This window comes from Pristiophorus japonicus, chromosome 16 (assembly GCF_044704955.1).
Source record: "Pristiophorus japonicus isolate sPriJap1 chromosome 16, sPriJap1.hap1, whole genome shotgun sequence".
Taxonomy (NCBI): Eukaryota; Metazoa; Chordata; class Chondrichthyes; family Pristiophoridae; genus Pristiophorus; species Pristiophorus japonicus.
This window is the reverse complement of record NC_091992.1, coordinates 125,813,804-125,828,432: the sequence shown is the minus strand read 5'-3', so window position 1 is coordinate 125,828,432 and position 14,629 is coordinate 125,813,804. Positions and strand designations below refer to the sequence as shown.

At 46.1% G+C, this 14,629-nt stretch overlaps 1 protein-coding gene and 1 long non-coding RNA gene across 3 annotated transcripts in view; one reads left to right on the top strand and one right to left on the bottom strand.

Moving 5' to 3' along the window:
- Window positions 1–1,002: 1,002 nt before the first annotated feature.
- Window positions 1,003–14,233, bottom strand: LOC139226798 (uncharacterized). Of its 2 annotated transcripts, none has more exons than XR_011587316.1 (4): window positions 13,350–14,233; window positions 5,218–5,378; window positions 2,314–2,454; window positions 1,003–1,998 (listed from the first exon to the last, which is right to left on the bottom strand). It is a non-coding gene; the product is annotated as an uncharacterized lncRNA (long non-coding RNA). The 2 variants fall into 2 exon arrangements; XR_011587317.1 differs by lacking the exon at window positions 13,350–14,233 and adding an exon at window positions 10,847–11,142.
- Window positions 14,142–14,629, top strand: part of st6galnac (ST6 (alpha-N-acetyl-neuraminyl-2,3-beta-galactosyl-1,3)-N-acetylgalactosaminide alpha-2,6-sialyltransferase) — a 113,397-nt gene continuing 112,909 nt past the window's right edge. The window contains exon 1 of the mRNA XM_070857823.1: window positions 14,142–14,417. The gene's annotated coding sequence lies outside the window, so the exon portion shown is untranslated. The remainder of the gene's footprint in view (window positions 14,418–14,629) is intronic.

Sequence of the window (14,629 nt, the reverse complement as noted above, 5' to 3'; positions counted from 1 at the left end):
GTTGGCAACTTCAGAATAACTGGGCCCCATTTGACCTTTTTACCTTTAGTTGAGTATCATGTATGCTGGATGTTTGCACCAATGCATGAAGGAGTTATTTTAACAAGCAAAAGCACAGAGTCAGGAATGAAAGACCTTTGTTAACATTGCAGAGGAACAATAATCTGCATTTATATGTCAAAGAGGTGTGGTAAATACTCCCTGCAATAATCTCCAGGCCCCAAGTCATTGGTGAATACCAAAATAAGTCAGCAAACAGGATGAACTTGCTTCGGGCTTTTGTAATCTTCTTCTTCATCTTGCATGAGAGCACTGTGTCTGACCTGTGGAAGTCTGAGCCACAAGGTAAATGCTGGATGCTGGGGGATAAAGGATACAGCCTCGCCACCTGGCTCTTGACCCCTCTGCGGAACCCTCAGACATCAGCCGAGCAACGATGTAATAAGAGCCATATAGCCGCACGTAATTTAATCGAGAAGACAACTGGAGTGCTGAAGCAGCACTTTCGATGCTTGGACCACTCGGGAGGCAGGCTACAATACCACCCTGAGCAGGTTGCTCAGTTCACAGTGGTGTGCTGCGTGTTGCATAATTTAGCAATCGTGCGGGGACAGGAATTGCCGCAGGGGACTGCGGGACCACTGGAGGAGAGGGTGCAGGAGATGGAGGAGGAAAAAGAGGAAAATGAGGGGGAGGGCAATGAGGAGGAGCTTCCAGATGAACCCATGGCACCCCCCCCCCCCCCACTGCCACCCCCCAACACCACAGTGGAGGGCACGTGGAGCGTATGCCACTGCAAAATTGTTACCTCAGCAGCTCATAAATGAACGCTTTGCTTGAATGTGGAGAGCTGCATTTTGGGACCCTGATGACTGTTACCCCAAAAGTTTGATACTGTACAAGAGAGTGCTTAAATTCAATTCAAAGATTTATGTAAAAATCTCAAAAATATACAACAATTTTAAAACTTTGTAAAACTTATAACTATAAAACAACTGTAACAACTTTAGCAACATTAGTAACAACTTTAACAAAACTTTTACAACTTTGAATAATTAAAGTTTGATTTGTAAAAGTTTATTCATGAACTAGTACAACAAAAAGACCCTTTCCTGTCCTCGGCCATGACTTTGACCTCGATCGCGTGCTCCATCACCCTTGGGACTATTCCCCCTTTCTTACTCCTGCCCTTCCCTCTCCCACTGCCCCCGAGTCCGGACCTCCCCGTGGTGGTACCAAGCCGGTGTGCAGCAGTGCACCCCGAGTGCTGTTGCTGTCGTTGGAGGTCAGACATTGCAGGCAATAAATGGGGCCTCAGGAGAAGCTCGTGATGTGGAAGGTACGGATTCAGGGCTGGAATCTCCTGGCAGCCCCCCACCCTCAGGTGCTGTTGACCCGAGCACTATGGCATGGGGGGGATTCCGCGCCATGTCCCGATCCCGTCGATTGCCGCATGGCTTCGACGGTGTCGGCGGCTCGCTCCATCGCGGTGATCATACGCGACATATCCTCCGACTGCTGCTCTGATAGAGCCGCAATGTTTGCAGCTATTGAAGTCATGGCCTTAAGCAGCTCTCGACCTATGTCGACGCCGGCCTGCGACAGGCACACCATGTCCTGGTACACGCCTGCAGCAACCGACCTTTCCTGCACCAAACTCCGTCGCTGCGGCAAAGGTGCTGCAACACTGGGGGGGGGTCTTGCTGCGCACGGCTTGGTCCCCAGAATCAGAGGAGCCACGGGGGAATCCCCTGAATACAGACTCCGTGGTGGAGGTATGTTCCAGCTGGCCCACATGGAGCTGGTGAACCCTCCTCCGTCTCCACCCCCCACCCTCCACCTCCACTGGCTGCAGGATCAGCGGCTCTTCCTCTTCCTCCTCATCTTCATCATCTCTGGCAGTGGTGAAGTCGGGAGAGGGCTGGGTGACGCCAGAGGTGGGGGCAGTGGGTCTGTCGTCTGGTCTCTCTGTGTCGGTGTGGTCTGAATCATCCGAGTCTGGAAGTACAAAACAACATTTAAAAAAGCTTGGCACCAGGGGAGAGGGTCAGGGTTACATGAGTACATGAGTACAGTGGCGTAGCGCAGTCTTACTTAAATGTCCACCACTGCTGCAGTACTACATTACATATCGCAGACAGACAATACAATACATATATACATTGCGTTACATGCCCCCAACATTGCAGTACATCACATGAGCCCAACATTACAGTGCAATAAACTTACATTGCATTACATCAGGCCAACATTACAGTTACAGTTACATGACATGCGAGGACCGCAACACGGACTGCATTTTATTCAAATTACCATCCCGCGTGACTGGGTCAGCTCCAATGCCGGTGGTGGCACGGTTGCTATCTCTAACCAGGGACAGGGCACGGATCTCCTGGGTTGTGGGTCCTCCCCCCCCCTACGCAATTGATCGGCTGCTATTGCAGATGTTGTCTTCTGCAGAAAGTAAAGTAAATTAAAGTAAAAATCTGCAATCCATTTAACATTGCAGACACACAGGGTCACACGCACACATAAAAATAACACTGCGCTGATCCTCTTGTCATTGCCTGAAAGCACAAATACATCGGCGTAACCTTAAGATAAATATCATCCACGTGACACTGAACCTACATTTACATGGTACATGGCAGATGGGGGGTGGGGTGCATAAATAAAATCATTACTTTTGCTACCCTCACTAGGTCGTTCCACTTCTTACGGCACCTTTCCCCGGTGTGTACCATGGTTCTTGTGGAGGGCACAGCCTCCCCGATCTCGTCCCCTTTGGGGGGGGGGGGGGGGGGGGGGCGCGGAGAGGCGCTTTCCACGACCACCCTTCGTTAGCTTGGAGTACCTCTCTGTAATATTCTCGAGAAGGGCAGGTAACTCCGTCCCGTCGAAGGTGGGCGCCCTCAACTTCCCCTCCTTTTCGATGTTCCTGCGCTTTGATTTTTTTTAAAAACATTTCCGTAATATTTCTGTTATGATTTTTGTTTTGCAAAATATGCCTTATTCTTCAAACTGTAGAATTATTAGTTGTTATGAATATTTTTTTAGCTCCGCAATGTGTTTTTAAAATAACTGCCCGTCGACTAGCTTGCTGCTCCTTCTCACTCTCTCTCCCTCCTCTTCAACTCACTGGGCATGCGCGGGTGACCCCTGACCCTCTAAATCGCGGGTAAAACGCTTCTGTGAAATAAACAGAAAAAAAAAAATCGCGCATGCGCAGTTCAGTGCCGCACCATCCATCGAGGAGAAAGTTGATCTGGATCGACTATGAGGTTACACACCCGCTGTAGACCGCTGGCATACCACCGATATAACGCCGAAAAAAGGTTGACCAATTTTGTTATCTTCGGTCTCGGCGCTTTGAAAAGACGCACCGCCGGCATACTGCTGAGAAATGGGCGGACCTTACGCATCGACCAATTTCGGGCCCAATAAGTGTTGAAGATTTTTTGAGTTATTTATTTTTCCTTTTACTGTCTGTCTCTTTTAACTCACTCTCTTGTAATCCCATCTGTCTTTCCGAATCTTTGTGCCGCTTTCTGTACATGATGTAAATCTAATTTATACTTCTTGCTTTGTACTTCCTGGTTTAGACTTTGCATGTCTCAGTGAGGATTCTTCAATCTGATTGGTTGAAGAGCCTTGCTGTTACTTGCTCTGCTCACAGATGCCCTGTAGCAGGCGTCACGCTGGAACAGACATTGGATGAGAGCAAGTCTCCACTCCATAGCCTGAGAAAACTTTGTGGGCAGCTGTCAGCGAGGTGAGCGCCATTGCTTCACCAACGACCGCAAAATCCGGGCCATTCTTTTTACACAAAGAACAATTCAATTTACAGAAAGCTGTTGACGTGAGTGATGTGTAATTTAGCATTGCAATTTCTTTTAGTCGAGTATTATGCTCTGCTGTGTATTAGAACTGGCCGATTGCTTGATACTATATTTTAGTTTGATCTCCTTGGGATGTTATACTACATTAAAGGTGCTATATAAATAAAGGTTATTTTTATTAGTTATTATTAAGCAACATAGGAACAGGAGGAGGGCTAGGCGTTTCAGCCCATCAAGCCTGATCTGCCATTCAATGAGAAGGCTGATCCTTCTCCATTTCTCTTCCTCCCTTAGCTGGAGGCCAGCCTGCTGGTTGCTCTACAGCAGAATAAACAGTGCCGTTTCACGACCAGTCACTTTACCACTGCTTCGACCTAGGAGGTGGGCTGAGAATCTTTGCAGTTTGGCTCAGTGGTGGGGCACTTGCTTCCAAGTCAGAAGGTCATGGATTCGGGCCCCACTCCAAGACTTGAGCACATAACCTAACACTTCAGTGCTGTACTGAGGGAAGAGACATTAAAACCGAGGCATCTGCTTGTCCAGGTGCACATGACAGATCACATTGGACTATTTGAAGAGCAGCAGAGCCTGGTTCTCCAATCGTCTTGGATAACCCTTGCCACTGGACCAAGACTTAGCTCTGTCAAGCCCGTGTGGTGGCCGGTGTGTAACGGCCACCCCACGTTAAAAGAATTCCCGCGCAGGCACCTTCCACCCTTTCAAATGAAGTTCGGGACCTGGAACATCAGGGCCCTCGTGGACAACCCCAACAGCGACAGAGCGGAACGTCGCACGCTATCGTTGCCAAGTACAAACAGCGGAAGGAGCGTACGACAAAACAAGCACCCCACCCACCCGTCCCTCCAACCACCATCTGCCCCACCTGTGACAGTCTTTAAGTCCCGCATCGATCTCATCAGTCACCTGAGAACTCATGCTAGTGTGGAAACAAGTCATCCTCGACTCCGGGGGACTGCCGACTGAGAAGAGAAGAATTTGAAGAGCGAGGGAGTTCTCCTCATGTCTTGGCCAACATTTATCTCTGTGCTATTTGTGGGATCTTGCTCTGCGCACGTTGGTTGTCACGTATACCTACACTGCAACAGTGAATACACTTCAAAAAGTACTTAATTGGCTGCAACGGGCTACGGAATGTGCTGAGGGCATGAAAGGCACTGGATAAATATAAACTCTTTGAGAGGTTTCCGAAAATGTTCACACCCACTGCCCGATTCCAAAGCTTGGAAACCGTTGGTGAGAAATCAGGGCCGTTACAAAAAGCTGTACAACTACAGCAATTCTAGGAAAACATTTTATTTCGTTTACATCAGGGGATACCCACAAACTTTGTTTTAACCGATAAAAGAACGTTTCTTACCAAAGGTTGTCCAGTAGTTGTGGCTGGCACACTGTAGCTTATGGAATTCACTCAATGATTGATAGAATGATTACTCGTTAAAACTGCTGGGACTTTGCTGCCAAATAGGGTTTGCAATAAAAGCAGGAAATGCTTCAAATACTCAGCAGGTCAGGCAGCATCTGTGGAGAGAGAGAAACAGAGTTAACGTTTCAGGTCGATAGCCCTTTTGTCAGTACATTATTGAAGTGCAGTCACTGTTGTAATGTACGAAAATGCGGCAGCCAATTTGTACGCATTGGTGTCCCACAAACAGCAATGTAATAATGACCAGATCATCTGTTTTTTTTTTAGTGATTGCCAGCAGATTATACTTCGAGTTTTTCCCCCCTCCCCTCCCACTGAGAGATGGTGTAATGTCAGTTCGGCTCATCATCATCATAGGCAGTCCCTCGGAATCGAGGAAGACTTGCTTCCACTCTAAAGTAGGTGGTTGAACAGTCCAATAGGAGAATCACAGCCCATGTCACAGGTGGGACAGACAGTGGTTGAGGGAAGGGGTGGGTGGGACAGGTTTGCCGGACGCTCCTTCCGCTGCCTGCGCTTGGTTTCTGCACGCTCTCGACATTGAGACTCGAGGTGCTCATCGCCCTCCCGTTGCACTTCCTCCACTTCGGGCGGTCTTTGGCCAGGGACTCCCAGGTGTCGGTGGGGATGTTGGGAGGCATTGAGGGTGTCCTTGTAACGTTTCCTTTGCCCACCTTTAGTCGGTGCACCCTGTGTGCTGCAGCTCAGATCAATGACTTCTCTGAGAATTATTACTTTAAAATCGATAGAAAAGTGTATGAGCCTAAGTCCAAAAGATAAGAAGAAATTGAGGAAAGGAGTGTGAACCCTCTTCTATTTTCACACATATCTAGAACTAGGGGGCATAGTTTCAGAATAAGGGACCGCCCATTTAAAATGGGAAATGAAGAGGAATTTGTTCTCTCAGAGGGTCGTGAATCTTTGCAATTCTCTGCCCCCAGAGAGCTGTGGAGGCTGGGTCATTGAATGTATTTAAGGTGGAGATAGACAGATTTTTGAAAGATAAGGAAGTCAAGGGTTATGGGAAGCGGGCGGGGAAGTGGAGTTAAGGCCAGGATCAGATTAGCCATGATCTTATTGAAAGGCGGAACAGGCTCGAGGGGCCAAATGGCCTACTCCTGCTCCAATTTCTTATGTTCTTATATAAATACTAAATACTCAGACTTTTGTCTTCCTGGAGCCATATGTAATAGTAACTCACTATATGTGAATAGGCCCACAATACAAGAACGTCATTTGAATGTATTTGAAAACAGATCGCGAACGGATGCTGTGTAACTGTGACAGCTGGGTGCACATGACTTGCGAAGTAACTTCTCAACAGGCAGTTCCATGCTCCCGAGGCAGCACTAGTTTGTAAACGTACACCAAAATGTCAGGCACAGTCCCGTGACTGCTGTCCTGTTACACATTTAAAAATAACTGAAGGTCTGCAACTCGTGACTAAATTTTGCCAAATGAATGTACTCCACGAGTATGCTCAAATCACACTTTAATGTTGAGGAACACCGAAAGCAGCATAGGTCGATGAATTGCTGCAATTATTTATTTGTTTTCGCCACTAACTGGTTTTGTTACATATCACTTTATTTGTGTGGAGATCAAATGACCGTGTTTAGTCAGTTTAGTGGCATTGGTTGAAGCTGGCAATCTGTCTAATCAAATCAAGGAAACTGATGAAAACTTCGGCTCTGTTGCAGTAAGCACGCTGTTAGATTCCCCATTAAAAGTTAGACCCAAAGAGATTAGGTGCAGTTAGGGTTTTAACAGCGTATTGAGTGCCAAACAAAAGTTATGGCATGGAAGAACTCATTTTAACTTTGTGCCATGTCAAACTTATCCATTTTAATAAAAATTAAAACATTTTTAAAACTTAAAAAAAAAGTTTTAATAACTTTGGTCATCTTTATTTCGGGTTTGCCTTTTCCCCACGTGAGAGCCCCTATATTTGTTTTTTGCTCTCTAACATTTTTTAAAAGTTAGAATTTTAAGAGTTTACTCATTTCCTTGTTCGCTATTGTGAGAATTCTGCATTGTGACTCCGCCCCTCTCCCCAACTCCTGTCTGAGGCTGAACCACTGTTCGCAACCTTGGTGTCGTATTTGACCCTGAAATGAGCTTTCAACCACATATTCGCAGCATAACTAAGACTGTAACATCGCCCATCTCCGTCCTTGCCTCAGCTCATCTGCTATTGAAGCCCTCATCCAGGCCTTTGTTACCTCTAGACTTGACTATTCCAACGCACTCCTGGCTGGCTTCCCACATTCTACCCTACGTAAACTTGAGCTCATCCAAAACTTGGCTGACGTGCCATAACTTGCACCAAGTCCCACTCCCTCATCATCTCTGTGCTTGCTAAACTACATTGGCTCCCGGTTAAGCAACGCCTCGATTTCAAAATTCTCAACCTTGTTTTCAAATCCCTCCATGGCCTCGCCCCTCCCTATCTCTGTAATCTCCTTCAGCCCTGTAACCCCACCCCCAGAGATGTCTGCGCTCCTCTAATTCTGCCCTCGAGCATCCCTGATTATAATCACTCAAGCATTGGTGGCCGTGCCTTCTGTTGCCTGGGCCCCAAGCTCTGGAACTCCCTGCCTAAACCTCTCCACCTCCCTACCTCTCTTTCCTCCTTTAAGACACTCCTTAAAACCTACCTCTTTGGCCAAGCTTTTGGTCACCTTATGTGGCTTGGTGTCAATTTTTTTGTCTCATAATACTCCTGTGAAGCGCCTTGAGACGATTCACTATGTTAAAGGCGCTATATAAATACAAGTTGTTGTTGGTTCTTTTGCCAGTTACCTTCAATAGTAAGTTTTTTTTTAAACTTCTTTCTCTGGTAGATAGCACAATCTTCTATTACATTGCCATGGGTACAGGTTGCCTTGGTGAGGCTGAGGAAAAGTACTTTGTCTCTTTTATTCATTGGTAGAGTTCTTTCTAATAATTCGAATTGACAACGGGTTGAGTCGAGTGAATCTGGGACAAGCCTACCTAAACAGTGTGTAGACTGTAGACCAACAACACCATCAAACTGAGTAGGAGAATAGGACAAGAGCAACAAAGGCTTCTGGGCCAACTAACCATTCATAAATATACTCCGACAGTGGTTAAGAGCGTAAGTTCATGCAGCTTGAACACAAGGGAGTTGAAAGCAATTGAACCATTTTTAGTCCTTCAATTCGTAAAGCTTGATATGTTCCTGGACCTCAAAAAGAGTAAGATGTAGGGGTTTAAACTGTTGCTGGGAAACACCCTTCCCTTTCCTTCACTGCTGATTGAGTTCACTGTGAGATAAAGCTGTCCAGTCATCGACCTGACTTTTTGTTGTGCTAAAAGCCCCAGTCACTTGTTGAAATTTGTCATCTTCATCCATTCTGAATAAATAGATACGTAGGGAACAACTGCAGGGTTTAAGAATCTGCAATCACTTTCTGTTTAATCACTGTTTCAAGGACACCCTCAAAGCTCCCTTGAAAAAGTGCAACATCCCCACCGGCACCTGGGAATTCCTGGCCCAAGACCGCTCAAAGTGGAAGAAGAGCATCCGGGAAGGCACCGAACACCTCGAGTCTCTTCGTCGGGAGCAAGCTGAAGACAAGTGTCGACAGTGGAAGGAGCGCACGACAACCCAAGCACCCCACCCACCCGTCCCTTCAGCCACTATCTGCCCCACCTGTGACAGAGACTGTAGGTCCCACATTGGACTCGTCAGGCACCTGAGGACTCATTAGTGTGGAAGCAAGTCATCCTCGACTCCGAGGGACTGCTGAAGAAAAGCTCTTCTTTATCTAATTATCTACTTTAAATGTAGTTATTTAGAGATGGTGGATGATGCACATTCTGTAGTTTGTGTGCACTGTGAATATTTGTGCAATATTTGTTTGTGGTGATCAGAAATACAACAACAACTTGCATTTATATGGAGCCTTCAATGTAGCAAAGTCATGATTACCTGACGTCCCAAAGTGCTTTACAGCCAATGAAGTACTGTTTGAAGTCTAGTCACTGTTGTATTGTTGTAATGTCCAATCACTTAGCGGGTCTATAAACCTTTGCAGCCTCGTTACGACCTCCTCTGCTTACTTTCCCACCTAGCTCTGTATCGGTAGCAAACTTGGGTATATTACGCTCGGTCCCCTCATCTTAGTCATTGATATAGATTGTAAATAGCTGAGGCCCCAGCACTGATCCCTGTGGCACTCCATTCGTTACACCCTCTCTGTTTTCTACCCCTTAACTAATCCTCAATCCATGCTAATATATTGCCCTGAATCCCATTAGCCATAACCTATTGTGTGGCACTGTTAGATCTCTTAATTTTCAATGAAATGCGAACTCCGGTTGTAGTTTTAATGTAACTTTATTCTGGCAGCAGCAACAAGCTTCTGGCTTTAAGCCAGGCCTTTGTTCTTCTGAGACCACATGGCCAAAATGGCTGTTTATATACCTGATCAGTTTACAGAAAAGAACTCGCCTTCTTTGACCTTATTGACTCAATTAATAGTCTGTTAACCTTTAATTGGCTCGCTACCCAAAGGTCCTAAAATGTCAAGTTGATTGATGACTTAATGCAACATGCTGAGTTGCATGTAGCAGCTTTGACTTGGGGTCTGTGAATTTTCACAGCCTGTCTGAATGCAGCCTGTTTGAATTCTCTATCAGGCACTTTATCGCATGCCTTCTGAAAATCCAAATATAATACATTCACTGGTTCCCCCTTATCTACTCTGCTGGTTACAACCTCAAAAAACTCTAATAGATTTGGCAAACGTGATTTCAATTCATAAAACCATGTTGATACTGCCTAATCATATTGTGACTCTGCTTAATCATATTTATTTTATGGGGGAGTGGGACTCGCCAAAGTGCCACTGCAAAGAGGTGGCACGGGCTCAACGGGCTAAATGGCCTCGTTCTGTGCTGTAACCATTCTATCGTTCTATCGTGGTCCAAAAAAGATTTACGAGGATGATATCAGAACTGAAAGGTTATTACTCAGGAAGCAGGCTGCGGCTCTTTTGTCTAGAAAAGACAAGGCTGTGAGATGGTGACCTGATAGAGGTCTTTAATATTATGAAAGGATTTGATAGGGTAAACCAAGACTAGGGGCCATAAATATAAGACAGTCACTGATAAATCCAATAGGAAATTCTGGAAAAATGTAATTACCCAGAGAGTGGTTAGAATGTGAAACTCACTGCCACAGGGAGCAGTTAAGGTGGATGCATAGAGGCATTTAAGGGGAAGCTAGATAAACACATGAGGGAGAAAGGAATAAAGGATATGTTGATGCGGTTAGATGAGGTATGGTGGGAGGAGGATCGTGTGGAGCATAAACACCGGCATGGACCAGTTGAGCCATGATCATATTGAATGGCGGTGCAGGCTCGAAGGGCCGAATGGCCTTCTCCTGCACCTATTTTCTATGTTTCTATATTTCAGTGCTGTACATTCTATGTAATTCTATGTAAGATGATTACGTGCTTGACACTTAATGTCCTCTGTAGTGGCCTCGCAAACCACTCGGTTGTAAAAAAAAAACAATCACGAGAAAGCTCACCATTTCATTCGCGGGGCGACTAGAGATGGACAATAAATGCTGCCTTGCCGGTGCTGTCCATATCCTGGAAACAAATACAAAAAAACATCGCAAAAATGTGATTTTATCCATCTTGGCTCAGTTAGTAGCACTCCTGTCTCTGAGTCCAAAGGTTGTGTGTTATATCCACACCCCAGGACCTGAGCACGTAACTCAGGTTTGGTGCTCCAGCGCGGTCGTGTGGTGTGCTGCCATGCTCTGCCGGAACGTCTCCTTTCTGGTGAAACATTCAGCTGAAGCCCAGTCTGTATGTTCCGAGGGACGCTCCACCACCTTTTAGGGTTATTCAAAACAGAGCAGGGAGATCGAGTTTTGTATTTATTCATTCTCGAGACGTGGGCGTCCCTAGTTGCCCTTGAGAAGGTGATGGTGAACAATGCTCCCTCTAAGCTGCGCGCGTGCACAGGTGTGCAGTAACCTGCAAAGCCACTCACAGGCTTTTACACTGCAAACACTGCGTGTGCAGAGAGATTTAAAGGCACCGCACATTGAAAGAAACAGTGCAACGAAGCGCAGCTCACAGGGAACATTGCTGGTGAGCTGCCTTCTTGAACCGCTGCACTCATAAGAACATAAGAAATAGGAGCAGGAGCAGACTATTTGGCCCCTCGAGCCTGCTCCACCATTTAATAAGATCATGGCTGATCCGATCATGGACTCAGCTCCACTTCCCTGCCCGCTCCCTATAACCCCTTATCCCCTTATCGTTTAAGAAACTGTCTATCTCTGTCTTAAATGTATTCAATGTCCCAGCTTCCACAGTGCTCTGAGGCAGCGAATTCCACAGATTCACAACCCTCTGAGAGAATAAATTCCTCCTCATTTCAGTTTTAAATGGGCGGCCCCTTATTCTAAGATTATGTTCCCTAGTTCTAGTCTCCCCTATCAGTGGAAACATCCTCTCTGCATTCACCTTGTCAAGCCCCCTCTTAATCTTATACGTTTTGATAAGATCACCTCTCATTCTTCTGAATTCCAATGAGTAGAGGCCCAACCTCCTCAACCTTTCCTCATAAGTCAACCCCCTCATCTCCGGAATCAACCGAGTGAACCTTCTCTGAACTGCCTCCAAAGCAAGTATATCAGAATGGCAGGCAGTGACAAGTGGGGTACCGCAAGGTTCTGTGCTGGTGCCCCAGCTGTTTACATTGTACATTAATGATTTGGACGAGGGGATTAAATGTAGTATCTCCAAATTTGCGGATGACACTAAGTTGGGTGGCAGTGTGTGCTGCGAGGAGGATGCTATGAGGCTGCAGAGTGATTTGGATAGGTTAGGTGAGTGGGCAAATGCATGGCAGATGAAGTATAATGTGGATAAATGTGAGGTTATCCACTTTGGTGGTAAAAACAGAGAGACAGACTATTATCTGAATGGTGACAGATTAGGAAAAGGGGAGGTACAATGAGACCTCGGTGTCATGGTACATCAGTCATTGAAGGTTGGCATGCAGGTACAGCAGGCGGTTAAGAAAACAAATGGTATGTTGGCCTTCATAGCGAGGGGATTTGAGTACAGGGGCAGGGTGGTGTTACTACAGTTGTGCAGGGTCTTGGTGAGGCCACACCTGGAGTATTGTGTACAGTTTTGTTCTCCTAACTTGAGGAAGGACATTCTTGCTATTGAGGGAGTGCAGCAAAGGTTCACCAGACTGATTACCGGGATGGTGGGACTGACATATCAAGAAAGACTGGATCAACTGGGCTTGTATTCACTGGAGTTCAGAAGAATAAGAGGGGATCTCATAGAAACATTTAAAATTCTGATGGGTTTAGACAGGTTAGATGCAGGAAGAATGCTCCCAATGTTGGGGAACTCCAGAACCAGGGGTCACAGTCTAAGGATAAGGGGTAAGCCATTTAGGACTGAGATGAGGAGAAACTTCTTCACCCAGAGAGTGGTGAACCTGTGGAATTCTCTACCACAGAAAATTGTTGAGGCCAATTCACTAAATATATTCAAAAAGGAGTTAGATATAGTCCTTACTACTAGGGGGATCAAGGGGTATGGCAAGAAAGCAGGAATGGGGTACTGAGGTTGCATGTTCAGCCATGAACTGATTGAATGGCGGTGCAGGCTCGAAGGGCCGAATGACCTACTCCTGCACCTATTTTCTATGTTTCTATGCTTTCGTAAATATGAAAACCAAAACAGCACGTAGTATTCCAAGTGTAGCCTCACTAATACCTTGTATAACTGTAGCAAGACTTCCCTGCTTTTATACTCCATCCCCTTTGCAATAAAGGCCAAGATTCCATTGGCCTTCCTGATCACTTGCTGTACCTGCATACTAACCTTTTGTGTTTCATGCACAAGTACCCCCAGGTCCCGCTGTACTGCGGCACTTTGCAATTTTTCTCCATTTAAATAATAACTTGCTCTCCGATTTTTTTCTGCCGAAGTGCATGACCTCACATTTTCCAACATTATACTCCATCTGCCAAATTTTTGCCCAGTACTCACTTAGCCTGTCTACGTATTTTTTGCAGATTTTTTGTGCTCTCCTCACACATTGCCTTTCCTCCCATCTTTGTATCGTGTGCTGAAGGTGCTCCCACAGTGCTATTCGGTAAGGAGTTCCAGGGTTTTGACCCAGCAACGATGCAGGAACAGCCGATATATGTCCAAGTCGGGATGGTGTATGATTATGGAGGGAACTTGCGGGTGATGGTGTTCCCAAGCTCCTGCTGCCCTTGTCCTTCTAGGTGGTGGAGGTCCCTGGTCTGGGAGGTGCTGCAAAGTTGTTCTGTTTCAATCAATGCCCGCTAGGAAAAAGGATTAAATGGTCAAACATCTCAATCCCACTTGTGGGAACTTACTATGTGCGAACTGGCTGTTGTATTTTCTTATGTAACTGCACTGCACTGCACTTCAAGGTAATTACTTGTCTCCGAAGGACTGTGAAAGGCAGGCACTGTAAAAACCCACATCCTTTTTCTTGTGCATTCTGCAGCTCGCTGAGAGCAAAAGTAACAATGGTCAGTCCTTAAAATGCATTTTTTTGAGCAGTTGCTGGTGCGGGAGCCTTTCGATTTGACAGAATTGGGTTAAATTCAAGGCCAGGGTACAGGAGGTTTGCAAATCATTGTCCAACGGGCGCACTTGGGGAACCTTTTGATATTTAGGACGGTGGCTGTCTGTCGGGAGTTACTGTTGGCAAAGGCAACTTCTAAACAGTGCTGCTCCTCAGTTTGTGCGGAACTGTGCCTTTAAGTCGGCGGAACTTTTGTTGCCTGCGGAGATGACAAAGCTCACGCCTCGGTGGTATTCCCAGACACAAATGTGTCCCTTCGCAGTTTGTACACGAACAAAAAGTAGCTTGCATCCAAAGCCGGTGCTGTGTTCTGTGAGTGGCATATCCTGTACGGGAAGCGTCGTGGCTCTCGGCATTTTTGACTGAAGAGTCTTTAAGGGGAGGGGTTTGGAGCAGAGCAAATTAAACCGGGCTGACAGTGAAGAAGAGGTCAGCCATATGTGGTGGAATATGCATGTTCTCTGGAATCGAATGGGGAAATAGTGCTGACTGACTCAGTGAGTATCGCCCACTTTCTACGTCGCTAAGAAATGTGTGTACTTCAAACGGGGGAAGCTAAGGTTTTTATTTTGAGCATGTGAAACTCAGTTTACAGGATACTTCTCAAAAACCAAAGTTTGCTGGGACACAGCCCTGTGCAATTGCTGGCAGGCGGTACTTGAACAATTTATACGTGGAAACTTGCATTTATTTGAAACACTCGTGTTTT